The sequence below is a fragment of the Bos taurus genome, chromosome 1, assembly GCF_002263795.3.
Source record: "Bos taurus isolate L1 Dominette 01449 registration number 42190680 breed Hereford chromosome 1, ARS-UCD2.0, whole genome shotgun sequence".
In the NCBI taxonomy this organism is placed as follows: Eukaryota; Metazoa; Chordata; class Mammalia; order Artiodactyla; family Bovidae; genus Bos; species Bos taurus.
The window spans coordinates 915,557-943,526 of NC_037328.1; the positions used below are offsets into that span (position 1 = coordinate 915,557).

General features: G+C 45.9%; 1 protein-coding gene and 1 long non-coding RNA gene across 2 annotated transcripts in view; both read left to right on the forward strand.

Annotated features, from left to right (window-relative positions):
- Positions 1 to 27,970, forward strand: part of RCAN1 (regulator of calcineurin 1) — a 120,127-nt gene that overhangs the window by 33,452 nt on the left and 58,705 nt on the right. The window lies entirely within an intron of this gene.
- LOC132345447 (uncharacterized) overlaps positions 1 to 27,970 on the forward strand; it is a 41,564-nt gene continuing 13,594 nt past the window's right edge. The window contains exon 1 of the long non-coding RNA XR_009494749.1: positions 1 to 27,970. This exon is cut by the window's right edge and continues 12,990 nt beyond it. This is a non-coding gene — a long non-coding RNA (uncharacterized lncRNA).

Sequence of the window (27,970 nt, forward strand, 5' to 3'; positions counted from 1 at the left end):
CTTTTCTACGTCTAGAATTTGTGCAAAGGTGATGTTGCTCAGTTGCTAAGTCATGTCTGACTCTTTTCGACCCCATGGACTGTAGCATGCCAGCCTTCCCTGTCCTTCACCCACTCCCAGAGTTTACTCAAACTCATGTCCATTCAGTCGGTGACGCCATCCAACCATCTCATCCTGTCGTCCCCTTCTCCTCCTGCTCTCAATCTTTCCCAGCATCAGGGTCTTTTCCAATGAGTCGGCTCTTCACATCAGGTGGCCCAAGTGTTGGAGCTTCAGCTTCAGCATCAGTCCTTCCAGTGAATATTCAGGACTGATTTCCTTTAGGATTCACTGGTTTGATCTCCTTGCAGTCCAAGGGACTCTCAAGGGTCTTCTCCAACACCACAATTGAATAACATCAATTCTTCTGTGCTCAGCCTTCTTTACAGTCCAACTCTCACATCCATAAGTGACTACTGGAAAAACCGTAGCTTTGACTAGACGGACCTTTGTCGGCAAAGTGATGTGCCTGCTTTCTAATACACTGTCTAGGTTTGTCATAGCTTTTCTTCCAAGGAGCATGTGTCTTTTTTCATGGCTGCAGTCACCATCTGCAGTGATTTCGGAGCCCAAATACAGTCTGTAACTGTTTCCATGTTTTCCCCATCTATTTGCCATGAAGTGATGGGACTGGATACCATGATCTTCGTTTTTTGAATGTTGAGTTTTAAGCCAGCTTTTTCACTTGGCAAAGGTGAAACTCAATAAACTGTTGCCTGGGGGCGGGCAGCAGGCTGGGCATTCCAGAGGATTCTTGCAAGCTGTCTCAGAGCAGCCCTGTCCTTGGGAATCCATACAGGAGCTGGGGCCACTGCCCCCCTCAGCAGGAAGTTCAAAGAAAAGTTGTCCTGAGGTAATTGGGAATAAACAGGTAGCTCTTGGTTAGACTTCTTAATCTGTTTAGCTTTGTGTCTGTATGTGTACTTGTTTTGTTTGTTTGTTTGCACCAAGCCCCATGCAAGATCTTAGTTCCTCGACCAGGGATCGAACCTGTGACCCCCGCAGTAGAAGTTCAGAGTCTTAACTCCTAGTTAAGTCCCTGGGAAGTCCCTGTAGTTTGGTTTTTTAATAGTCAGCCTTCAGGTCTCCACAGTGGCTGACCCAGTCACTGATTGTCTATAAAGTGTGGTTAAGTTTATCAACCTACAGAGATTCAAACAACACAGAGATTCTGGGTATTTGCCAGGGCTGCTGTATCCAAGTGCCACAGACTAGGCAGCTTAAACAATAGGCGCTTACTGTCTCACAGCTCTGGAGGCCAGAAGTCCAAGCTCAAGGTGCCAGCAGCTTTGGTTTCTCCCGAGGACGCTCTCCGTGGCTTGTAGATGGCTGTACCTTCACATGGCTTGGCCTTGTGCATGGTCTATGTCCTAATTTCCTCTTCTGATAAGGACACCAGTCAGATTGGGTTAGGGCCCACCCCAAAGGTCTCATTTTACCATAATTACCTCTTTAAAGGCCCTATCTCCAAAGATAGTTACATTCAGAGGTACTGGGAGTTAAGATTTCAACATATGAATCTGGGAGGTAAGTCACAGTTGAGCCAATAACGCTATTAGTGTGTGTGTGTGTGTGTGTGTGTGTGTGTGTGTGTGTGTATGTATATTTCCCCGATGACTAAGTGGTAAAGAATCAGCCGGCAACGCAGGAGACACAAGAGATGAGGGTTCGCTCCCTGGGTCAGGAAGATCCTCTGGAGAAGGAAATGGCAACCTGCTCCAGTATTCTTGCCTGGAAAATTCCATGGGCAGAGGAGCTTGGTGGGCTACTGTCCATGGGGTCGCAAAGACTTGGACACGACTGAGCAACTAAGCACCCCCACACACTGTTATTGTAATCTTCAGTCTCCAGCTGAAACAGAGAGTAGGATGGTGGTTGGAGGCTGTGGAAGAAATGGGGAGATGTTGGTCAAATGTACACACTTTCAGTTATGAGATGAGTGAGTTCTGGGGACCTAACGCACAGTATGGTGACTGTGGTTGATACTCCTGTATTTTTTGAAATGTGCTAAGAAAGTAGACCTTAAGTGTTCTCATCAAACACATGAAAGGGGAGACGGTAACTCTGTGACGTGATGGATGTGTTAACAGACTTCATTTTCAGTGATCTTTGTCACGTGTAACAGGATTGCCATCTGGGAACGACTGCTCATTTTCTTTGGGGCTCTTGGCTTCTAGGTTCAGAATTTAGCAACTGGCGAGAATCGGGGGAGAAGCAGGGACTGGCAGGGGAGGGAATTTCCTCTTTCCTCCTCTTCCTGCTTGTTCCTCTTATTTTTCTTTTTCCGTTTGAGGAAACTTTTCAAGTAAGAGAGAAGAAGGGGGTATCCTTTCTCAGATTGACAAGATCTTTTAAGGGGTTATACCAATGCATCTTTTGACTTTCTGAGATATTCATTTTTATTTCGTTCTGTTTTTAAGAAGTCTTTATTCCCTGCCTCCCTTGCTCCACCCCAGTCCCGAGCTCTCCGAGCAGAGGCAGTCGGGATGCTAGAAACAGCACCCTGATTTGAGTGGGACGTTAAAACCACTGGCACCTTTCAGTTCTAAGATGCTCTGACGAAATGGTGAAAGTGTTAGTCGCTCAGTCGTGTCTGACTCTTTGCGACCCCGTGGACTGTAGCCCACCAGGCTTCTCTGTCCATGGAATTCTCCAGGCAAGAATACTGGAGTGGATTGCCATTTCCTCCTCCAGGGGACCTTCCAGGCCCAGGGATCGAACTTGGGTCCTCCTGCACTGCAGGCAGATTCTTTACCGTCTGAGCCACCAGGGCAGCCTGACAAAATGACATGGGAGGCACAAACACACTGGTTCCTTAGACTCTCCAGCGCGGGTGCATGTCTAGTTGCTGTTTCCCACAGAGACCGAGACAACTCTGGGAGAGCTCTAGGACAAGACATCTCTAGAAGGGTCGAGAACTCCAGACTCACTGCTCAGCGTTTTTTTTTTTTTCCTCTGTCCTTCTAGTACTGGCTTAAAAGCTGTATTTGAAGTTCTAGCCTAACACTCCCCTCCGTCCTCCTTCCCTGTCCTGTTCACAAATGTCCCCTGTGTCGCTGGCCTTTCTCTGCTCTTCCATGGCTCACAGTGATGTTTTAGACCCGTGTAAAGGTGATGCTAGCAGGGTGGTGGGAAGCTCCCAGGTCTCAGGCTTCAGACCCAAAAGGCCAAGGCTTGGGGGTCTCTGCTCTGTACAACCTCAGTCAAGACATTTAGTCTCTGTGCCATTGGATTCTCTCATCTGTTGTTCAGTTGCTCAGTCGTGTCCGACTCTTTGCAGCTCCATGGACTTGCAGCATGCCAGGTTTCCCTGTCCTTCACCATCTCCCAGAGTTTGCTCAAACTCATATCCATCGAATCGGTGATGCCATCCAACCATCTCATCCTGTCATCTGCTTCTCCTCCCACCTTCAATCTTTCCCAGCATCAGGGTCTTTTCCAATGAGTCGGCTCTTCCCATCAGGTGGCCAGAGTGTTGGAGCTTCAGTTTCAGCACCAGTTCTTCCAATGAATATTCAGTGAAAGTGAAAGTCATTCAGTGGTGTCCGACTCTTTGCGACCCCATGGACTATATAGTCTATGGAATTCTCCAGGCCACAATACTGGAGTGGGTCGCCTTTCCCTTCTCCAGTAAATATTCAGGGAGTGGGGCAAATACATTACATCTCTTAGGATCACAGTGAGGCTCTCACAATGGTGAGCGGCCTTAGAGAAGACTCCAGAGCCTAGCTGGGTGCTTGGGACCATGAGGAGCACAGGCGGTCACCCTCATCCCCACCCTGCACCCCTCACCTCCCTGACCTCAGTTGTTGGGAGCTCGCCCCCTCCCCCCGCTGCCTGCCTTTGCAAGCGCTGTCCCTCCAGCTGCCTCGAGCCGCAGCCCATAATTCCTGCAGCCCAGGAGGACGTGTCTGGATGGGAGCCCGTCAAGTGAGCTGCAGTGATATTTGAACATGAGCCCCGATCTGATTATTCCTCAGTCATTCAACCCCAGGCAAGAATGGATTCATACTTTCCACTGCCGCCTGCGCCAGCCGGTTTCCATATCAGCTGGAGCCTCAAGAAGACGGAAGGACACGCTGTCATTCTTTCCATCCCCGCTGACCCGGCCTGCTGTCGGGGCGAATGCCAGCACGTTCGGCCAGAGGAAGTTGCATCTGCTGACCTGGGTCGGGCTGACCGGCCCCCACCGTGTCCAGCACACTTAAAGAGAGATAAGCTATCTCTGGTTGTTCTAAAGCTGGACTCTGCCTTACCTGGGAAATGATCAAGGCCTTCTCCTTGCTCCTTGGGAATTCTCAGTCAGGAGCTTTCATTTTGAGCCATCGACACTTTGGGTCTGACAATAATGCAATGTGACATTTCACCCCGTGTCCTGTGGTGTTAGTTGTAAAGAATGAGCTTGATAGCAAATTCCATATGGATTCTTCCCAAGAGCCCTGGGAGATAGATGGATGACTGTTATTTCTATCTTACAGAGTAGAAAGGCAGTTTAAAAGGAAAAAAAAAAGGGAAAAAACATTCTCCTGCTTGCTCGGGGTCATCACTGCAAACCAGTAGGCCCGAGTGGAATTAGAGTTTACAGCCCTGGACTTGCCAAACCCTCACCTTCCTGCTCCGAGCCCAGGGACATTCATTGCGGACATTCTATTTCAGTTTTAGAAAATTTCTTCAAGGGAAATGAGAGATGGGTCTATTTTAGGACCCCTGATTAAATTTCATTTCATTCCATTTTCTGAAAAGCAAAGAGTTATTCATCGGCAAGCATTAAGCGACATCTGAGTAATGCAAGACCACTGTTAGGCCTGGGGTCACGGTTGTTGAATTGGTCATGAGCATTTGTTAAATGTATGCATTGAGTCATATGTTTTAAGAGCTGGGAGGGACTTGGTAATCATCTAATCCACTGGCTTCCAAATCAGGCTGCTTGCTAGAATCATCTAGAGGGCTTATCAAACATAGAGATGCCCCAGAACTACTCAGGGCCTGGGTCAGTAACTTGCCCTCTGTCTTTAGCACTGAATTTCTTTTGCTTGTCTATTTTTTTCTTTTCTTTTTTTTTTTACTTTTTTGCTGCACCTTGAGGCATACAGGATCTTAATTCCTCAACCAGGGATCCACCCTGAGCCCTCCTGGACCCCCAGCGAAGTCCCAGCACTGCGTTTCTAACAAACTCCCCAAGTGCTTCCTAAACAGCCAGCCTGAAAGTCACTAAAGAACCCACCTTTGAGAATCACTGAGTACAAATCTTTCTTTTTCGCATTTGCCTGTTTATTTTTCTGCTCATCTGTTTTTGCTGTCCTTCAGGTAAGGAATCCAGGGCCCAAAAGCTAAGCAACCTTGCTTGGGGTCACACGACTAGGCAACTGTCAGAGTTGGGACTGGAAACCCTGTTGTGTCATCCCCAGGGCATGAGCATAAACGTGGCCCGACAGCATGGCTTGCCCAGGGCAGGTGGCCAGGGCACTGTCTGCAGAGCCACCCGGACCTCTTCTGGTGACATGTGCCCAGGCTCCTGCAGAGTCACTCTGGCCAGGACAGGCCTCTCAGAGGACTCAGTGGGTTCAGGAGATTCCTCCCCATCCCTCTAGGAGCGTTGCTTGTGGGGCTGTCCAGAAAGCCTTCTCTGTCTCCTGGCAAGCCCACCTCCCTACGGCTCAGACGGGACCCACCAAGACCAGAGCAGGTGCCGGGGCTTCGCCTGGAAACAGAGCTGGTCTGCCCAGTTCACCTGCTGCCCTGTGATAGCAGCCTGCCTGGGAACCCTCCTGTTACACAGTCCGTTCACCTGTCATAGACCATGAGTATCACTTGTTGGTGGCTTCCATTATATGGCCCATTTTATTTTATTAAAAACTTTTTTTCTTCCAATTTTTTTAGAATAGATAGATCTACATTTTTATTTTCTCATGGTATTTAATTCTACCAAAGCCCATTTCCATAAATAATTAAGACCTAGCTGTCTATGATGGTGAGATTATTAAAAATCATCAATATACATTATTTGGTTGTCTTTCCCACACTTTTTAAAAATAATTAAATGCATTTATTTTAAACTGAAGGATAATTGCTTTACAATATTGTGTTGGTGTCTGCCAAACATCAACATCAATCAGCCACAGGTATATACCTATGTCCCCTCCCACCCACCTCCCTCACCATCCCACCCCTCTAGGTTGTTCCAGAGCCCTGGTTTGAGTTCCCTCTCTATTTTGTTGAGATGTAATTGGCACACAGCACTGTCTTAAGTTTCAGCTGTACAGCATCATGATTTGACTTAATACATCATGACATGATCACCAGAATGTTTAGTGACCATCCATCATCTCATACAGATACAAAATAAAAGAAAAAAAAATATTTTTTTCCCCCTTGTGATGAGAACTCTTAGGATTTACTCTTCATATATAACACGAGACAGTATGGATTATATTAATCATGTTGTGCATTGCATTGTACTTGAAATGGCCCACGTGTAAATGATTGTCCAGGAGACTTCAGATAGGGCGCTGGCTATCTAATTGCTTTTTTGGCTCAGTGGAGAGGTGATAAGAATACATAGTGTGGTCTGTCTCAGATTTCTAGGGGGTCTGGCTAATTGTTACTCACAGCGGGAGACCTCCTAACCTATGATGTAATACATTTCTTAATTTCCTCCTGCAAGAGAATTCTGATGTCTTTCTCCCATCCCTCTTCCTTCCTGGAGTTTCTCAATCTAATATTCTAACTTATTTCCAGATCAAATCAGTGCAGTTCAGTTCAGTTGCTCAGTTGTGTCTGACTCTTTGAGACCCCATGGACTGCAGCACACCAGGCTTCCCTGTCCATCACCAACTCCTGAGGTTGACTCGAACTCATGTCCATTGAGTCGGTGATGCCATCCAACCATCTCATCCTCTGTCATCCCCTTCTCCCTCCTTCAATCTTTCCCAGCATCAGGGTCTTTTCAGATGAGTCAGTTCTTCGCATCAGGTGGCCAAAGTATTGGAGTTTCAGCTTCAGCATCAGTCCTTCCAATGAGTATTCAGGACTGATTTCCTTTAGGATGGACTGGTTGGATCTCCTTATAGTCCAAGGGACTCTCAAGAGTCTTCTCCAACACCACAGTTCAAAAGCATCAATTCTTTGGTGCTCAGCTTTCTTTGTAGTCCAACTCTCACGTTCATATATGACTACTGGAAAAACCATAGCTCTGACTAGATGGACCTTTGTTGGTAAAGTAATGTCTCTGCTTTTGAATATGCTGTCTAGGTTGGTCATAACTTTTCTTCCAAGGAGCAAGTGTCTTAATTTCATGGCTGCAGTTACCATCTGCAGTGATTTTGGAGCCAAAAATATAAAGTCCGTCACTGTTTCCATTGCTTCCCCATCTATTTGCCATGAAGTGATGGGACCGCATGCCGTGATCTTAGTTTTCTGAATGTTGAGTGTTAAGCCAACTTTTTCACTCTCCTCTTTCACTTTCATCAAGAGGCTCTTTAGTTCTTGTTCACTTTCTGCCATAAGGGTGGTGTCATCTGCGTATCTGAGGTTATTGATATTTCTCCCGGCAAACTTGATTCCAGCTTGTGCTTCATCCAACCCAGTGTTTCTCATGATATAAGTTAAATAAGCAGGGTGACAATATACAGCCTTGACGTACTCCTTTCCCTATTAGGGGGAAATTTATTTTCCAGATGGTACTCATTTAACATGGATTCCAGTATGATGTCCGTATTGAGCTTACCTAAATTATATATATATTGAGGAGGGAGGATCATGAGGTAAGTAGACAGAGAGATACAGGGTCAAGGGCAATGTAAAATTGTCTGTTTCCACCACACACATCTTTTTTTTATTTTTGGTGTCTCTTTATTCCCATCCAGATATAAATGCATTTTTTCTGTTTAATTAAGAGGAAACATGTCAGTATATGTTCATAACAGAAGAGTCCAAGGTGTAGGAACCATGTGACCTGAACTCTATCCTTACCATTGTGTGAGCTTAGTGCCAACTCTCAGTTAGCCTTTGCCCCTGCCCTTCTCTGGATTTTAAATTCTCCATATGTGGCATGAATGGCTAATTAAGCAACTGCTAAGATTTCCTCCTACTCTAGCATTTGATAGTTGCATCTCTCTAATGATGCAGACAACACTGCAAAAAGAAAACCACACACACTTTCAATTCCCATTCAATTGTAAAAAGAAAATTGCCCATTCCAGTAATAAGACAATGAAATCAAATCCAGAGATATGTTTACAATTGTCTGTTGGAAATTGCCAACTCAAATGTCTACAGGTGACAAGCTTGCATATAAATAGGTGAAGCCAACCATGAACAAGCATTTTTAGGGACCAAGGAGCACATGCCCTGTCTAAAGAAGGCAACTTAGCTCTGGTCTCCTGCAGGAATGCAAGTCGCCCCGTCGAAGTGCAAGTCGCCTTGTCATCCAAGAGAAGTCAGAAATCCAGACTTTTCTGTTCAGTTTCCTGATATTTAAATCTCCACAGCATACATCTTACTCTTCTGCCTCTTTGAATCCTCAGCTCCATGTTGGTTGTCCTCAGCACTCTGACCTTAGCTGGCTCAGCTTCCTTACCCTACTTGCCACTCCTGGTGGTCTGCTCATTGGTATGTCTGGACCTGTCTGGAGAGCTGCAGACCAGGCTTGCCACCTTCCTAGGGGACCTTCCACTCCAACACTCACAGACATTTCAAGCTCTATGGGTCCGAACCTTGTTCACGGTCTTTACTCCTGAACTTACCACCTCTCCTTGGTTCCCTCCCAACCACTCAGTTGTTTGAGCCAGCAACAGGAAAAATGCTTCTGCCTTTTCTTTCATCGTCGTTTATTCAGCCAAAAGGTTTGTAGATTTCACATCTCAACATGCTTTCCATCTGTTTCCACTTTCCCATTATACCTGCAAACTGTCTTGGTTCTCAGAACACCTCTTGCCTTAGTTACTGCATCAGCCTCCTACCTGGGTTGGCGCTACCAGGTGGCACTAGTGGTAAAGAACCCACCTGCCAATGCAGGAGACATAAGATATGTGGGTTTGATCCCTGGGTCAGGAAGATTTCCTGGAGAAGGGAATGGCTACCCACTCCAGCATTCTTGCCTGGAGAATCCCATGGACAGAGGAGCTTGGCAGACAACAGTCCATGGGCTCACACAGAGTTGGGTATGACAGAGTGACTTAGCATGCACACACAACCTCCTATCTAGCCTTCCTGTCCTGCTCCAGCAACCTCCAGTCTACCTCTGGTCTGTTTCCCAAGGGCTTGTTCTAAGACCCATTCCATCATCTCTTTTTTTTTTTTTTTTCATCTGCTTTTACCAACTCTTCTACACTTATTGGGCTTCCCTGGTAGCTCAAACGGTAAAGAATCTGCTTGCAATGCGGGAGACCTGGGTTCGATCCCTGGGGTCGGAAGGATCCCCTGGAGAAGGAAAATGGCAGCCCACTCCAGTATTCTTGCCTGGAGAATCCCCATGGACAGAGGAGCCTGGTGGCTACAGTCCATGGAGATAGCAAAGAGTCAGACACGACTGAGCAACTAAGCACAGCACAGCACATTTTGTTGTCGGTCAGTTGCTCAGTCATGTCCGACTCTTTGGGACCCCATGGATATATATGTTGTGTATATATATATATTGTTTTTCAGATTCTTTTCCCATATATGATATTACAGATCATTGAGTAGCATTTCCTGTGCTATACAGTAGATTCTTGTTGATTATCTAATTTCTATATAGTAGTTAATGTTAATCTCAACCTCCTAATTTATCCCTCCTCCCCCCACCTTCCGCCGCCTTTCCCGTTTGGTAACCATAGGTTTGTTTTCTAAATCTGAGTTGTTTCTCTTTTGTAAATAAGATAATTTGTATCATTTTTTAAGATTACACATAAAAGTGATATCATGTGATATTTGTCTTTGTCTGTCTGACTGAAGGTTTCACTCTTGGTGTTGTACACTCTACTGTTCGGTTGCTAAGACATGTCCAGCTGTTTGCAACCCCATGGGACTGCAGCACTCCAGGATCCTCTGTCCTTCACCATCTCCTGGAGTTTGCTCAGATTCATGTCCGTTGGGTCAGTGATGCTGTCTAACCATCTCATTCTCTATAGCCCCCTTCTCCTCCTGCCCTCAATCTTTCCCATCATCAGGATCTTTTCCAATGAGCTGACTCTTTGCATCAGGTGGCCAAAGTATTGCAGATTCAGCTTCAGCATCAGTCCTTCCAGTGAATATTCAGTGTTGATTTCCTTTATGATTGCCTGGTTTGATCTCCTTGCAGTCCAAGGGACTCTCAAGAGTCTTCTCCAGCACCACAATTCGAAAGCATCACTTCTTCAGCGTTTGGTGTTCTTTACAGTCCAACTCTCAGATCCATACGAAACTACTGGAAAAACCATAGCTTTACTATGTGGACTTTTGTCGGCAAAGTGATGTCTGTGCTTTTTAATATGCTGTCTAGGTTTGCCATAGCTTTCCTTCCAAAGAGCAAACGTCTTTTAGTTTCATGGCTGCAGTCATTCTATGAATTTGGACAAATGGATAATGATGTGTATCCACCATGATGGTATCATATAGAGTAGTCTCACTCCCTAAAAATCCTCTGTGCTCTGCTTATTCCTCCCAAATAGGCTTTCTCCTCCCAAGTAACCTCTGATCTTCTTAACAAAGAAACTGCCTAGCATTGCCAGTGCCTAGCACAGTTTCCTGCCATGTTGTGTATTATTAACAAGTATTTGACAAATGAATGAGTGTTAACAAGTCACTTAAAAACTGAGTCATAGAAGTGACCCAAAAGGGAAAGCATGGTTCATTAAGTATCTCTGCATTGTCTTCTCCCACGATGCTCTTGAGTATGATCAAAAATCATCCAACTGCAGTAGATTTCCTGCCTAGCAGCAATTAGACTTCATGGAAATCTGCCCAGTTTAAATTTTAAAACATTCATGTGCATTTACCAAAACGTGCAGATTTCTTTAGTGTTTCTGCATTATTCTCAAGCTGCCCTAATGTCTTTCTTCTAAAGATGATACTTGCTGGCTGGTTTGGGTTTTGTTTGTAATAAAATGTATTATTCTTCCTTTAAAAGGAAGGCTCAGTTTAAGAGCACAAAAGGCAGTCAGAGACAGAGTTAAAGTAAGAAGACTGAACCCCTAACAGCCGCCCACCCGCCGCCACTCTCTGATTTGGAACTGGATGGTGGCCCAGGGGCTCTTTTTCTCCTTGTCACGGGCTCGTCTGGAAGGTGGCCAGGCCCCTGCCCTTGGAGAGGCCCTGTTGCTGGAAAGAACGGGTCAGGGAGAGGGCACGGTTGAGGCTAGGGGTGCACATGTGAGCCTGCGGAGCTTGTGGTCTTGGGCATCATCCTTCTTGGACAAAAGTGGTGCAGAAGGAGGAACACTGAGCAACAGAAGGAAGAACCTGGGGCCATGTACTCGAAATCATGTTTTTTATCTTTGGGTGATTCCTAGGGATGTCTGGGCTTCCCTTGTGGCTCAGCTGGTAAAGAATCCTCCTTCAACGCAGGACACCTGGGTTCGATCCCTGGGCTGGGAAGATCCCCTGGAGAAGGGAAAGGCTACCCACTCCAGTATTCTGGCCTGGAGAATTCCATGTACTGTATAGTCCATGGAGTCGCAAAGAGCTGGACATGACTGAGCGACTTTCACTTTCCCTGTGGATGTCTACGCTGCTGAGTTCATGGACATGAATCAAAGTCTTCCTCAAGCTCTCCTACACATTCTGTTTTTTCTCCTCTAGTCATCCCATCTGGGATGGAGGATTGTGGAAATGTCTGGAGGGCCTTGGCTCACTCACTCACCCAAAATAACCAAGACTTAACCATCGCCAAGAGCGCCGTGGAGAAAACCCCAGCTCAGGTGCTATACAAGCCTTGTAGGGCCAATTCAAGTCCTCTGAGCTTGTTTCTTCACCAGTAAAGCAGACCTCAGAGAACTGTCCCAAGGATGAGTGAGCTGGCTCATTTGAGGGTCACATAGTGGCTGCTGTCTCATCTACCCTTCTGGGTCTCAGTTGGTGATTTTGGGGGGCATGTCCTGGGTTCATGGAGTTATGCTTTGTTGTTTTTCAGTCACTCAGCTGTGTCTGACTGTTTGCAACCCCATGGACTGCAGCACGCCAGGCTTCCCTGTCCTTCATTATCTCCTGGAGATTGCTCAAACTCCTGTCCATCAAGTCGGTGATGCACCCAACCATCTCATCCTCTGTTTCCCCCTTCTCCTGCCCTCAGTCTTTCCCATCATCAGGGTCTTTTCCAATGAGTTGACTCTTTGCATCAGATGGCCAAAGTATTGGAGCTTCAGCTTCAGCGTCAGTCCTTCCAATGAATATTCAGGACTGATTTCCTTTAGGATTGACTGGTTTGATCTCCTTGCAGTCCAAGGGACTCTCAAGAGTCTTCTCCAGCACCACATTCTGAAAGCATCAATTCTTTTGTGTTTAGCCTTCTTTATGGTCCAACTCTCATATCCATACATGACTACTGGAAAGACCATAGCTCATATGTTTATCTGTGTGTGTGTGTGTGTGTGTTTGTCTTAGCACACACCAAGTCCATCCATGTTGTTGCAGATGGCAAATTTTCATTCTGTTTATGGATGATATCTTTATATGTTTTTATGACATAGGTAATTTTGGCAATTTTCTATTAGTTGGAGAATTATAATATACAATGTCTGTCATAACAGGAACAAAGAAAATTACAAGCAGCAGCAGTTATAAGATGTACTCGGGCCTCAGAGGAGACAGGAGGGGACAAAATTGAGGGAATGAATGAAGGCTTTCTGTTTGGGAAGAAGGAAGGATGCTTCTTATTGACATGATAGCAAAGGAGCCAAGTCAAGACACAGAAAAATGTTACCGTACAGAGGGGAGAAGTTGATCCAAGTGTCTTGGGCTTGATAAGCATATAAAGTGGAAGTGGAGGGTATCTACTTAGACGGAACACTCAGGAGTACAAAAAGGGATGAGACACCAGCGGAGGCAACATCCAGTGAAGTTTGACCTAGAGGCCTTGAAGATCCAGCTGAGGTACACAGGATGTATTTGTGGTGGGACCGGTTGGCCAGGTTTTGTAACATCCAGGGCTGTGAGCAGGAGGGAGACTGATGTTTGGTGGCAAGCATGGTAACAGGACTTTGATGAGAGAACTTGATCGAGGCAAAATATTTTCATCAGTGCTGTTAATCAAGAGATGAGCTCAGTAATCCTGACTTTATCCGAGTCCCAGTGTTCTCTGTGTCCCTCCCCCAATCCCCATCCCCATCACCATGCCAGAGTTCGTCCCAGGAAGAACAGAGACCCAGAGGAAGCTGGGAACTTTCAGTCCCCAAATCTGAGGGTCTCTGCTACCATCTTTCCATTTATATCAAGTTCAAACATTATCCTTGGATCCCCATCATAAGACCAGCCATTTCTGTTTGCCCACAGAATTTTCAGCTTGGATATAGGGGTGGAGTCCAGATAAGCCAAATGCACCCACTTTCATGGACTTTATTTATTTTAAAAAAACTTTTTTTTTTTAAATTATGTTTTTGGCCGTGCTGGGTCTTCGTTTGACGCGTGGACTTTTCTCTGTTGCAGCAAGTGGGAGCTACTCTCCAGTTGCCATGCACAAGCTTCTCATTGCAGTGGCTTCTCTTGTTAGGGAGCACAGGCTCTGGGTGTTGGGGCGTCAGCAGTTGCGGCCCCTGGGTTCTAGAGCACAGGCTCAGTATTGTGGTGCACAGACTTAGTTGCTCCCAGCATGTGGGATCCTCCCAGATCAGAGAGTGAAAACACCTTTGTCCTGCATTGGCAGGCAGATTCTTTACCACTGAGCCACCAAGAAAGCCCTTTCATGGCCTTTAGAATGTTGAAGCAGGGAAAAACCTTAGAGATCAAGTGTGTTAGTCACTCTGTCATGTCTGACTCCTTGGGACCCTGGGGACTGTAGCCCACCAGACTCCTCTGTCCGTGGAATTTTCCAGGCAAGAATACTGTATCGGGTTGCCATTTCCTCCTCCAAGAAGAAAAATGACTCTTTGCGACTCCATGGACTATACAGTCCAGGGAGTTCTCCGGGCCAGAATACTGGAGTGGGTAGCTTTGTCCCTTCTCCAGCAGATCTTCCCAACCTAGGAATTGAACTGGGATCACCTCATTGCAGGCGGATTCTTTACCAACTGAGCTATCAGGGAAGCCCAAGAATACTGGTGTGGGTAGTCTATCCCTTCTCCAGAGGATCTTCCCCACCCAGGAATCAAACCAGGGTCTCCTGCCTTGCAGGCAGATTCAAGAGATCAAGCTCAGTGGTTTTATACTTGTCTCATTTTTGCGGGGGTGGTGTTTTTAATGAAATGTTTTCTTAAGATGGACTCTTCCACTGAACACAGAGCGAAGTGCAGCTGCCCCCTTCATGGGGCACTGTGGCCACAGACCCGCTGGATTTCCCCTTATATTATAATTGATGAAAGGGCAGGCAAGGTCAGAGCTTGCCCGCGGGCCCCCTGTGTTCTCTTCTCTGGGCTGTCTTCCTGCCACCGAGAAGCAGCAGGTTCTGGACCTGAAAGGGCCGTGGACAGATCCAGATCTTTGACATTCTAGCCTCACAGGGATGAAAGGAGATAGATATCTCAGGAGACTTTTAATCCGAGGTTCTTTTACTGCAGCCTCTTATGAAATCCCTTGGTTAGAGGGGTGTTAACTGCTCGTGTTCTGGCCCCACAGATGCCTATATGCCCTTCAGATAAAGGGCAAGCTCACCCTGAAGATTTTCCAGCCTCTCATCCACAGCAACATGGGGTGCCATATTCCCCTTATGATAACGAGAGCTCTTCTTGCAATAGGGTGATGGTTCTCTGCCTTTCCTTGGTCACCAATTGTGTTAATGATCATTAAATTAGGTCTTTGATAGGCCTGCCAGTAAAAGCAGTTTGTTGTAATTTACCAAATTAAATAAAGTGTCTTGCTGATTAACCATAAAGTCATTTAAAAATTGTATCAGCCGGGACTTCCCTGGTGGTCCGGTGGGTCAGACTCCGGCTCAGACTCCACACCCCCAACGTGGAGGACCCAGTTTCCATCTGTGGTCAGGGAACTAGACCCCACATCCCTCAACTAAAGATCCTGTGTGCCACAGCTAAGACCTGGTGCAGTCAAATAAATAAATTAAAATAATAAATGTTAAAAATTTTATCTGTATTCTCTGTTGCTCTCATTGTTCAGTCACTCAGTCATGTCCGACTCTTTGCAACCCCATGGACTGTAGCACACCAGCCTTCCCTGTCCTTCACTATCTCCCAGAGTCTGCTCAAACTCATGTCCATTGAGTTGGTGATGCTCTGTGTAGTTTTAACTTAAAATGAATTGGTTGGCAACATTTGATTTCATAAATTAAAAGTGCATTTGAGTTTGACATAATACTTATTGTTAAGTAGATGTATGCTTAATTTTTATAGAATACATTAATCACTTTTTAAGTGGTGATTTATTTTTATTTTTTGAGGAGAATTTTGTCAGAAAATCAAACTATGTTTTAGCATAGTTTTAATGAAATGTTTAAACACATTTCAGTCATTTATAAAGCAACTTCCCTCTGAGAACACTTCAAAATCATGGTTAATTTTTGTGGGTCTCTGTCAAAGTTTGCAACTTGCTTGAGTCTGTGATGGGGAAAAGGATTTTTGAAAATATACATAGTTTTATATAAACCCATGTAAATCTCTATAAACAGGCATTTTCTAGTGCTTTGCTAAAAGTAATTTGTAGGTCTTCTTTTCAAATTGTGTTTGGAGCAAGTTCACTGAGTACATGAGAAAATTAGAGAGGATTGTGATCACATTCTAAGGGTGTCCCTGGTTGCTCAGACAGTAAAGGATCTGCCTGCAATGCAGGAGATCTGGGTTTGATCTCTGGGTAGGAAAGATCCCCTGGAGAAGGAAATGGCCACCCACTCCTATATTCTTGCCTGGAGAATCCCATGGGCCGAGAAGCCTGGAGGGCTACAGTCCATGGGGTTGCAAAGGGTTGGACAGGACTGAGCGAGTAACATACACACCCGCAATCACATTCTATTTTGGAGTTATAATAGTGTTATTAGGTTGATAATGTACTTCACCATACCAAATTTCGGTTTCAAGTGTTCAAAAACAGAAAGAAAAGAAACCAAATCCACTACCCTTAAAGGGTAGAGATGTGTCATCAGAAAGATGTGTTACAGATGATGCAGAAAATGTGTTATGGATGATACAAGCAATATGGAAAGTGATTTCCAAAAGAGTTTTGAGCCATAAAGCACGAAGTACGTGGACAATGTGCTTTACATATTTCAGTAGCAGAGTGTTGATTCAAGATCCAAGCCAGCCAGGCTGCTCTGCAGTCTAAACTTATTGTTTGAGAAGTTGTCATTTGCATCCTTCTCATCCTGTTCTTAGAATATTTTTGTCTATTTTCACAAGGGCTCTTACACCACTGGTACTTAAATTAATGGAAATTATGTGTGGAATGGAATGTAGTTAATGGAAGAAGCAAATCACCTAGTCTTTTGGAGAATTCTTGAGCCCAAGAAGAGCTGGCTGGATTTCCCTCCCTCCCTCCCCCAACTTCCTCTCTCCCGAACCTCTTACTTTCTTTCCTTCTTCCTTTCTTTGTTCTTTGTTTATTCCTTCTTTTTCCTTCTTTAAATTATTATTTCTTTACTTGATTTATTGTCATTTATCTTCTCCAGAGCATAATTTACCTATACCACCTTTTTCTTTTTTTTTAACTCTTCATGTTTAGAAAGGAAGAGGTCTTTTTCATGGTCTGGGATCCTCTAGCTTGATGGGTTTTCTTTAAAATCTCCTCAGTCACCTGAGATGAAGAGCTGACTCCTTGGAAAAGACCCTGGGAAAGATGGAGGGCAAAAGGAGAAGGGGACGACAGAGGATGAGATGGTTGGATGGCATCACCGACTCCATCGACCTGAGTTTGAGAAAACTCCAGGAGACAGTGGAGGACAGGGGAGCCTGGCCTGCTGCGGTCCATGGGGTCGCAAAGAGTCAGACACGACTCAGCGACGGAACAGCAACAACAGGCAGCACACTTCCTGAAATTCCACTCAGATGGGGGCACGTGGTTCTCCTGGTGGGGCCTGGAGGACACAGGCCCTCCCTGCCCTGTGTCCTCTCCCCCAGGCTCGGTCTGTGGTTGGACCGTGCCGTGCGCTCCCGGAGAAGCAGTGGGGACCTGCCTCCCATCTCCTCCACGCCCTCAAACTCCCTTAGAGAACGTGCCCTGAGCCCAGTGACCTTTGGCTCCAGAAAGGAACTAACTGATGAACCCAGACAAGGCTGTCACCTCTCTGAGATTGTTTCTTCCCATGTAAATGGAATTAACATGTACCCAGATAAGAAGTTTTAAAAGATAATATGTACGAGCACTGACACACCGTTGCCAGCACATAGGATGTGCTTACATTGTTGGTTGCTTTCCCTTCCTTTTCTTTCCTTTTCCCTCCAGCTAACCCCTCCACTCCCGTGCCTTCGTGTTCCATCCCGGAGGCTCGGCCTTGAGACGCCCCTGCTCCAAGCAGTGCCCAGAGGGCACACAGCAGGAGGCGCTCTGGGGTGGGGAGCAAGGGGGGGTCCCTGCCTTCTGTCTGCAGCCCAGGAAGTTCTTTCCCCCCAGATCATGGTCAGATTGGGTTTCTAATCCAAGATATATTAGCGTGCACAGAGTCACCACAAAATAAAGGCAACAGTCATTTTTTTTTACCGACTCAATGGATGTGAGTTTGAGTAAACTCTGGGAGATGGTGAAGGACAGGGAAGTCTGGTGTACTGCTGTCCATGGGGTCGCAAACAGACATGACTTAGTGACTGAACAACTACAACATTTAAAACGATGACTTCAGGGAAATGGGCTCTCTTTTTTGACTGGGCTCTCAGTCTTTCAGGATTAAGGGAAATTCTTACACAGCAATTCTCCCAGCTTCAAAAATCAGTTTTATTCCAGAAGATTATAAGTCCCATTTGGGATTTGGAAGGTATTTTCCCATGTGCCCCTGAAAAGGCAGGTGCAAACATGTTCTATTCTGTGGGTTCCATTCCAGCTGTCCATGAGCATAGTAACTTAGAGAAGGAAAGCTCCCTTCTGCCTAGACCCCCTCATCCTTAACAGGCCATCAGTATGGGATTCCTCCCATTAAGGTGAAAAGTGAAAGTCGCTCAGTCGTGTCCGACTCTTAATGACTCCATGGACTACGCAGCCCATGGAATTCCCCAGGCCAGAATACTGGAGTGGGTAGCCAGCCGTTCCCTTCTCCAGGGGATCTTCCCAATCCACAGAGCGAACCCAGATCTCCCACATTGCAGGCGGATTCTTTACCAGCTGAGCCACCAGGGAAGCCTAAGAATACTGGAGTGGGTAGCCTATCCCTTCTCCAAAGGATCTTCCCAACCCACGAATCGAATCAGGGTCTCCTGCATTGCAGGCGTATTCTTTACCAACTGAGCGATCAGGGAAGCCCACCTCCCACCCCCCACCCCATTAAGGTAAGGAGATCCATCTAAGGAGCTCCGTGTACCGTAAACATCAAGGAACTAAGATGGCACCAACACACCTTTGCTCCCTGGCACTCCTGCCATTTTCCACCATCAGATGCACATTTTAGACTCAATTGCAACTTCACATCATTGTAAAGATGGAAAACAGAATTCTCAAAATTAACCTTAAGGCTAAAACACACTCTACTCAAGGTCAACCTTTTAACAGCCAATCGGATTATGTTGGCAAGGTCTCTCCATGGATTTGGTGTCGGGGAGGAAGTGCATCCAGTCTAGAGTGCCTTTCTCCTGCCTAACAGAAGCACAGAAAAGTGTCTAGGTTTCAGGACAGAATTCGGACTTTGGGGGTGGGGGTAGGGGGACGATGAGGCATTAGATAAGGCGTCAGCAGCCAGCGGATGTGCTGAAGCAGGAGTCAGCTTTCAGTGTGCATCTCAGACTTCCAACAATAGGACCTCGGTGTGCTTGCAAAGCTGGGGCTCTGGTCCTGAGTGGAAAGCTCACGTCCGCGTGGACGCTGCATAAGAGCACGGCCACACAAATCGGCAACCCCTCTCCTGTTTTCAGAGCCAAGCCCCTTTTATCCATCATGAGAAATTTGGTCCTGACCGTGAGACCAACCGAATGCACGCGAGACAGGCCAGTATCTAGTTCACTCTGATTATCTTCTGCCCAGTAGCAGACGGAAGTCTGGAATATAGACAAAAGAGAGAGCTGCTTTCCCTCCCCTCCCCCTTTTCCTGTTACGTTACTATTCCATTACACCAGCAAGAGCAGCAAGAAGTAGGAAATTCCAGTGGAGCCCATACTTGCTAGACATGTCTCTGGTTGTTAAGTTTATATCCTGCAATGATTTCCCTAAGCATTTTCTCTGTCAGTAACTGGGCTGAAGTTTTCCATTTCAAAGTTGATTTAAAATTAGTCCGAATGGCTGGTTACCTTTATCGAAGAGAGGGATACCTCCTAGAGCTTGTGTTCTCCATCTTTCAAGTATTCAGGGTTTCCTTTTGCTTTAAAGCCCTTGGTTTGTGCCCACACAGCCTCAAATTGCAGAAACAGGCAGAACCATAACGGGGCTTGGGGGTTGCACAGGAGTGGGAAGATGGCAAAGCTATACCGTTTATCAGATTTTTAGTTTAAAGCCTTCAAGTCAAAGAACACTGATGTGAGGGTGCCTGGTGTGACTCTGACCTCTCCTCAGCTCCCCTTCCAGGTGAGGACGAGGCTCAATGGTCCTGGATATCTCCTCGGGGCCTGATGCACTCTTACCTCTTGGCCCAGATCTGTGTGCGTGCCCTCATGCACATGAGTGCCTGGCATGTGCACATGTGCAAGGTGTCTGTGTGTGCCTTGTGCACATGTGTGCACACACTGGGAAGGGAAAAAGGAAAAGGAACAGGGAAGCAGAGGCAGGGAGGGTTTGGTTCCTTGTAACTGAGAAGCTAGAGGACAAAGGAACCGTGTTGGTTTGGGAGTGGGGTGCGGAGGCAACCTGGCACTGCTTGTCTCGTAATCAGGACCTCCGCAGACCCCGGCAGTGGGCACTGGCCCTGGGCCCAGGGCTTTCCCACAGTAGCTCTCCTTCATCCACATCCACACGCCCCGCAAGGGGACATGTCACCCAGACCCTCCACCCCTCCATTAATGCCACATTCTGGGTACTCGGTTCAGTTCAGTCGCTCAGTCGTGTCCAACTCTTTGAAACCCCATGGACTGCAGCATGCCAGGCTTCCCTGTCCATCACCAGCTCCCAGAGTTTACTCAAACTAATGTCCACTGAGTCGGTGATGCCATCTAACCATCTCATCCTCTCTTGTTCCCTTCTCCTCCCACCTTCAATCTTTCCCAGCATCAGGGTCTTTTCCAATGAGTCAGCTGTTTGCATCAGATGGCCAAAGTATTGGAGTTTCAGCTTCAGCATCAGTCCTTCCAGTGAATATTCAGGACTGATCTCCTTTAGGATGGACTGGTTGGATCTCCTTGCAGTCCAAGGGACTCTCAAGAGTCTTCTCCAACACCACAGTTCAAAAGGGAAGTCAGGACCCTGCAGTTCCCTCCCCAAGTGACCCAAATCCACTTCCAAGCTCTGTGTGAGCCTCTTTCCCCAGACTGTGGACTGAGCCACAGGTGATGCCCTGCTGGGCCGGAGGGGGGCTGGGAGACCCAGTCTCCAGGGCTGTGGACAGAGCTTCACCACGTCATCTTCAATTCCCAACTGGCATGGGGAAGTCCCCTTGAGGTGTCACCCCAGGGTGTGGGGAGCAGGCAACGGTAGGAGAGGTCAATATTCTGTCAGACTCCAGTGAGGGACACCAAGGAGTCTGAGATCTTAAATTTGAGCCAAGTACTCCTGAACTCTGTGACTCTCTCTGTCGACTCAAGTTGCAATAACACAACCCCATAGGCTGGGTATCTTATAAACATCAGAGAGGTATTTCTCACAGCCCCAGAGGATAGAAGTATGAGATCAGAGTGCCAGAAAGGTTAGGTTCTGGTGAGGGCCCTCTTGTGGGTTGCTGGCTGTTATCCTTACGTGGTAGAAAGACTGAGTGACCTCTTACCTCTTCTCATGAATGCACTAACCCTATGATGAGGGTTCCACCCTCTTGACCTAATCACTTCCTTAAGGCCCCACCTCCAAATACCATCACACTGGGATTAGGGCTTCCACATCTGAATTTCAGGAAGAACATTCTGTGCATTGCAATTTTTTTTTTCAAGGCAGTGATAGCTTATGGTGAATGATGTCGGATTCCTGATCTCCAAAGAAGATTTAGCTTCAGGGTGATAGCTTATGGTGAATGATGTCGAATTCCTGATCTCCAAAGAAGATTTAGCTTCAGGGTGATAGCTTATGGTGAATGATGTCGAATTCCTGATCTCCAAAGAAGATTTAGCTTCAGGACCAGGGACCAGGTTTGATCCCTCAAGAGTGTTTGTGTAGCAGAGTTTTATTAAAGTATAAAAAGGGACAGAGCAAGCTTCTGACACAGACATCAGAAGGGGGATGGAGACTGCCCCCTCACTAGTCTTAGCAAGGGAGCTATATGCAGTTGGTTATTAAGTGAAAGTGAAGTTGCTGAGTCGTGTCTGACTCTTTGTGACCCCATGGACTGTAGCCCATCAGGCTCCTCTGTCCATGGGATTTTCCAGACAACAGTACTGGAGTGCGCTGTTGTTTCCTCCTCCAGGGTTGGGTCCTTCTCAGTTGGTTATTACAGTAAATCAGAAGAATGTCTCAAGGTTGTAAATGAAACCTTAGCTCATTGAAACTAAGCCATGCCATGTAGGGCCACCCAAGACAGATGGGTCATGGTGGAGAGGTCTGACAGAATGTGGTCCACTGGAGAAGGGAATGGCAAACCACTTCAGTATGCTTGCCTTGAGAACCCCATGAACAGTATGAAAAGGCAAAATGATAGGATACTGAAAGAGGAGCTCCCCAGGTTGGTAAGTGCCCAATATGCTACTGGAGATCAGTGGAGAAATAACTCCAGAAAGAATGAAGGGATGGAGCCAAAGCAAAAACAATACCCAGTTGTGGATGTGACTGGTGATAGAAGCAAGGTCCGATGCTGTAAAGAGCAATATTGCATAGGAACCTGGAATGTCAGGTCCATGGATCAAGGCAAATTGGAAGTGGTCAAACAGGAGATGGCAAGAGTGAATGTCGATATTCTAGGAATCAGCGAACTAAAATGGACTGGAATGGGTGAATTTAACTCAGATGAACATTATATCTACTACTGTGGGCAGGAATCCCTTAGAAGAAATGGAGTAGCCATCATGGTCAACAAAAGAGTCCGAAATGCAGTACTTGGATGCAATCTCAAAACAACAGAATGATCTCTGTTCATTTCCAAGGCAAACCATTCAGTATCACAGTAATCCACGTTTATGCCCCAACGAGTAACGCTGAAGAAGCTGAAGTCAAACGGTTCTATGAAGACCTACAAGACCTTTTAGAACTAACACCCCCAAAAGACGTCTTTTTCACTATAGGGGACAGGAATGCAAAAGTAGGAAGTCAAGAAACACCTGGAGTAACAGGCAAATTTGGCCTTGGAGTACAGAATTAGCAGGGCAAAGGCTAATAGAGTTTTGCCAAGAAAATGCACTGGTCATAGCAAACACCCTCTTCCAACAACACAAGAGAAGACTCTACACATGGACATCACCAGATGGTCAACACAGAAATCAGATTGATTATATTCTTTGCAGCCAAAGATGGAGAAGCTGTATACAGTCAGCAAAAACAAGACCAGGAGCTGACTGTGGCTCAGATCATGAACTCCTTATTGCCAAATTCAGACTTAAATTGAAGAAAGTAGGGAAAACCACTAGACCATTCAGGTATGACCTAAATCAAATCCCTTATGATTATACAGTGGAAGTGAGGAATAGATTTAAGGGACTAGATCTGATTGAGTGCCTGATGAACTATAGACAGGGGTTCGTGACAGTGTATAGGAGACAGGGATCAAGACCATCCCCATGGAAAAGAAATGCAAAAAAGCAAAATGGCGGTCTGGGGAAGCCTTACAGATAGCTGAGAAAAGAGAAGTGAAAAGCAAAGGAGAAAAGGAAAGATATAAGCCTGTGAATGCAGAGTTCCAAAGAATAGCAAGAAGAGATAAGAAAGCCTTCCTCAGTGATCAGTGCAAAGAAATAGAGGAAAACAATAGAATGGGAAAGACTAGAGATCTCTTCAAGAAAATTAGAGATACCAAGGGAACATTTCATGCAAAGATGGGCTTGATAAAGGACAGAAATGGTATGGACCTAACAGAAGCAGAAGATATTAAGAAGAGGTGGCAAGAATACACAGAAGACCGTACAAAAAAGATCTTCATGACCCAGATAATCACGATGGTGTGATCACTGACCTAGAGCCAGACATCCTGGAATGTGAAGTCAAGTGGGCCTTAGAAAGCATCACTACGAACAAAGCTAGTGGAGGTGATGGAATTCCAGTTGAGCTATTCCAAATCCTGAAAGATGATGCTGTGAAAGTGCTGCACTCAATATGCCAGCAAATTTGGAAAACTCAGCAGTGGCCACAGGACTGGAAAAGGACAGTTTTCATTCCAATCCCAAAGAAAAACAATGCCAAAGAATGCTCAAACTACCACACAATTGCACTTATCTCACACACTAGTAAAGTATTGCTCAAAATTCTCCAAGCCAGGCTTCAGCAATACGTGAACTGTGAACTTCCAGATATTCAAGCTGGTTTTAGAAAAGGCAGAGGAACCAGAGATCAAATTGCCAACATCTGCTGGATCATGGAAAAAGCAAGAAAGTTCCAGAAAAACATCTATTTCTGCTTTATTGACTATGTCAAAGCCTTTGACTGTGTGGATCACAATAAACTGTGGAAAATTCTGAAAGAGATAGGAATATCAGACCACCTGACCTGCCTCTTGAGAAACCTATATAGAGGTTAGGAAGCAACAGTTAGAACTGGACATGGAACAACAGACTGGTTCCAAATAGGAAAAGGAGTACGTCAAGGCTGTATATTGCCACCCTGCTTATTTAACTTCTATGCAGAGGACATCATGAGAAACGCTGGGCTGAAAGAAGCACAAGCTGGAATCAAGATTGCCGGGAGAAATATCAGTAACCTCAGATATGCAGATGACACCACCCTTATGGCAGAAAGTGAAGAGGAACTCAAAAGCCTCTTGATGAAAGTGAAAGAGGAGAGTGAAAAAGTTGGCTTAAAGCTCAACATTCGGAAAACTAAGATCATGGCATCTGTTCCCATCACTTCTTGGCAAATAGATGGGGAAACAGTCTAAACAGTGAGAGACTTTATTTTGGGGGGCTCCAAAATCACTGCAGATGGTGATTGCAGCCATGAAATTAAAAGGCGCTTACTCCTTGGAAGGAAAGCTATGACCAACCTAGATAGCATATTAAAAAGCAGAGATATTACTTTGCCAACAAAGGTCCGTCTAGCCAAGGCTATGGTTTTTCCACTGGTCATGTATGGATGTGAGAGTTAGACTGTGAAGAAAGCTGAATGCAGAAGAATTGATGCTTTTGAACTGTGGTGTTGGAGAAGACTCTTGAGAGTCCCTTGGACTGCAAGGAGATTCAACCAATCCATTCTAAAGGAGACCAGTGCTGGGTGCTCATTGGAAGGACTGATGCTGAGGCTGAAACTCCAGTATTTTGGCCACCTCATACGAAGTGTTGACTCATCTGAAAAGACCCTGATGCTGGGAGGGATTAGGGACAGGAGGAGAAGGGGACGACAGAGGATGAGATGGCTGGATGGCATCATCAACTCGATGGACATGAGTTTAAGTGAACTCCACGAGTTGGTGATGGACAGGGAGGCTTGATGTGCTGCAATTCATAGGTTTGCAAAGAGTCTGACATGTCTGAGCGACTGAACTGAACTGAACTACCAGACCCACTCCCACAACATACATTTTAAGATCATAGGATTAGAACTAGCAATAGCAAGATCTTACCGGACCCACTCCCACAAAATACACTTTAAGATGGCAGGATTAGTCTGAAGATTCTTAAGGTTCATGTCCTGGAGCAAGATACAGTGTTGTTACATAATCATTGGTTCAGAGTTTAAGGAAAATCATATCCTGGAGTAAGATGAGTTGTTTTGTTGTGTAATCATTAGCTCTGCTTAAAGAAAATGATGTTGCATATGACTGAGATGTGGGAATGTAGGAAAAAAAAGTTTGTCACTTTCTCCTCTTTGAGAGCCCCAGACCCCTTTCTCCTCCTCCTCAGGGGCACTGGATTTCTCATCAACCTACCTAAGAATTAACTCTCTCAGTGAGAAGATGGAAAGTATTTAAAATTTATTATTGATGTATAATTTCTGGCCGTGTAGATACATGGTATGTGGGCCAGCATTTATTCATGGAGGCAGCCTGCTTCAAACCCCTGCACTGTTAATCTTGGGCTGCTCTGGAATTCACACAGGATTTGGAGGCTAGGGTCTGCGAAGGACTTTCCGTGTCCAGGAGCCATCTGTGCGTGCCACCTTGCTGTGCCCAGGCCCACCCATGTCTATGCCACATGGCTGCCCGGCCTCTGCACCTGGGAAAGGGCAGCTTCCTCTGTCCCCAGGCTTCTCGTTTCATCTTTACACAGCTCTGAAAGTTTCCCCATCTTTGAAGCCAGCTCTCCCCATTTACACTGTGGAATTATCTAGAACATTCCAGAAAGGTGGAAGGTTAGGCAAGAAACGGAAAGCTCCCCAATGAATGCAGTAATCAGCCTTCGCTGCCCAGGAGACAGGTTGCAGCTCCCCTGAGACAATAAGCTCGGAAAGCCTTAAAAATAAATTGCTAGGAGAATGAAGTGGAACAGGAAGACATACAAAACATAAGCTTTAACGTTTTGTTGTTAGATGCAGCATGCAATTTTTCTGATAAATTGCTTTAAAAGTTTGTGAACGCTCTCAGTTTCTGTTGTGACCTCATTGCAGACGTGCGCTGTCCACAGACCACACATGCCAGTCAACATGAGGTCATGTCACTCACTCTGTGGTCCTGATCAGTGCCATGCATGCATGTACAACAGTGAGCAAAAATCTAGACACAAGCCCGCCCTTACGGAGCATCAGTCGCATGCGAGTACACAGGCATTGTGGAGGGAGACACAGTGAAGCCCTTGGAGTAAAAAGTCCTGTCATCTCTCTGCGGCTAAGATTTATTAAACATAAGTGGCAAAACTTTCAGAGAGCACGTAGAGGAAAGACCATCGGATTCATCTAGCGGTGCCCTTTCTTCAAATGGCAAAAGTTAAGGTGTCAGCCAGGAAGAGGTCCTAGTGCTATGTGATGGGGTCCTTTCTAGTGCAGGCAGTGTTTTCTTTTTTTTAAATTAATTTATTTGGCTGCATCAGGTCCTAGCCGCAGTTGGTAGGCTTTGTTGCCCTGAGACATGTGGAATCTTAAGGACTAGGGAAGTCTTAGGCAGTGTTTTCTGATCTGTTGTAATATGTGACACACACACACACTCATGTAAGTGATCACTATCAGAGTGTCTTTCCCCAACTATGACTGTCTAACTGGATAATATGGCTGTTTCTCAGCTGCTAAGCCCCAGCATCCCAGTCACCATGTAAATGGCACATCCGTACAGATTTGGGGCGGGGGCTAGGCCGAGAGGCACTGCTAGCCGCCTCTGGGAGACCCCAGCTGTGCAGTGTTTTTCAATCAGCGTTTCTCAAACTGTCTCTGAGGATGACCTGCTTTGTTTCAACCTTTTGCCAACTAATAAATAGAATATAATAAAAATGAATTACTAGAATTATGCATGGGAAGATAGACAAAACACAAGCCGTAATGTTTTATTGGTAGATGCAACAGATGGGCAATTTTTCTGATAAGTTGCTTTAAAAGTTTCTAAACACTCTCAGTTTCTATTCTGACCTCATGGCAGATGGGTGCTGACCACACTTGGGTTGCACTATCCTAAATGGCAAGCAGGGGTCAAAGCTTGGACTCAAAATTGTAAACGTGTATTTATCATTACGAGGTTTTCATAAGCTTCTCAGAAAAAAGAAAATCAATGAGTATCATATTCAATTTGCATTACTCTATAAATTTCATTAAAAATCTTTTCCGATGAAAAAAGGCAGCGTTTTACATAGTTGTGATCCTTAACTGGGTTTTTGTTCTGCTTTTATTCACTGGCCATTTTCTCACGTGTGTGTGCCCGGCACTGCTGCTTGGGTCCTGGCCCTCCTCGCCTCCCACCTGGTGGCTGTCCTAACCTCCACGCGGCTCTCCCCTCTGACCCCTGTTCCCCGTTCAGGTCAAGCTCTGCGAGGTGCCTGGAGTGGTCTTCCCAAGTCTCAGGCCTCATCTTGTTCCTTCTAGTGGCCTCCCAGTTCTTTTAGGATGGTGTCTACATCCCTCCAAGGCCTGATCTGGCCCCCTCTTGCCTCTCCAGCTTCATTTCCTTAGACATTTCTCTATCATGAACAGCTCTGACCTAAACATCTTCATACCATTTGTCTTTTTTTTTTAAATACACTAATTGTGCATAGTTGTGTCTGATGCTTTGAGAGCCCATGGGCTGTAGCCCACCAGGCTCCTCTGTCCATGGGATTCTCTAGGCAAGAATACCGGAGTGGGTTGCCATTCTCTTCTCCAGGGGATCTTCCCAACCCAGGGACTGAACTTGGGTCTCCCTCATTAAAGGCGAATTCTTAACCATCTGAGCCACCAGGGAAGCCCAATATACTAATTATTTCTCCCAAATGAAACCATAGAGTCCAAGATCATGGACCTTATAAACACAGTTGGTTTCATATTGCCAACTTGTTTTCCAGAAAGGCTGAGCCCCTTTTCAGCGAAAACACCATGCATCCTGAATTTCAACTCAAAAAGGTGGGGCCAA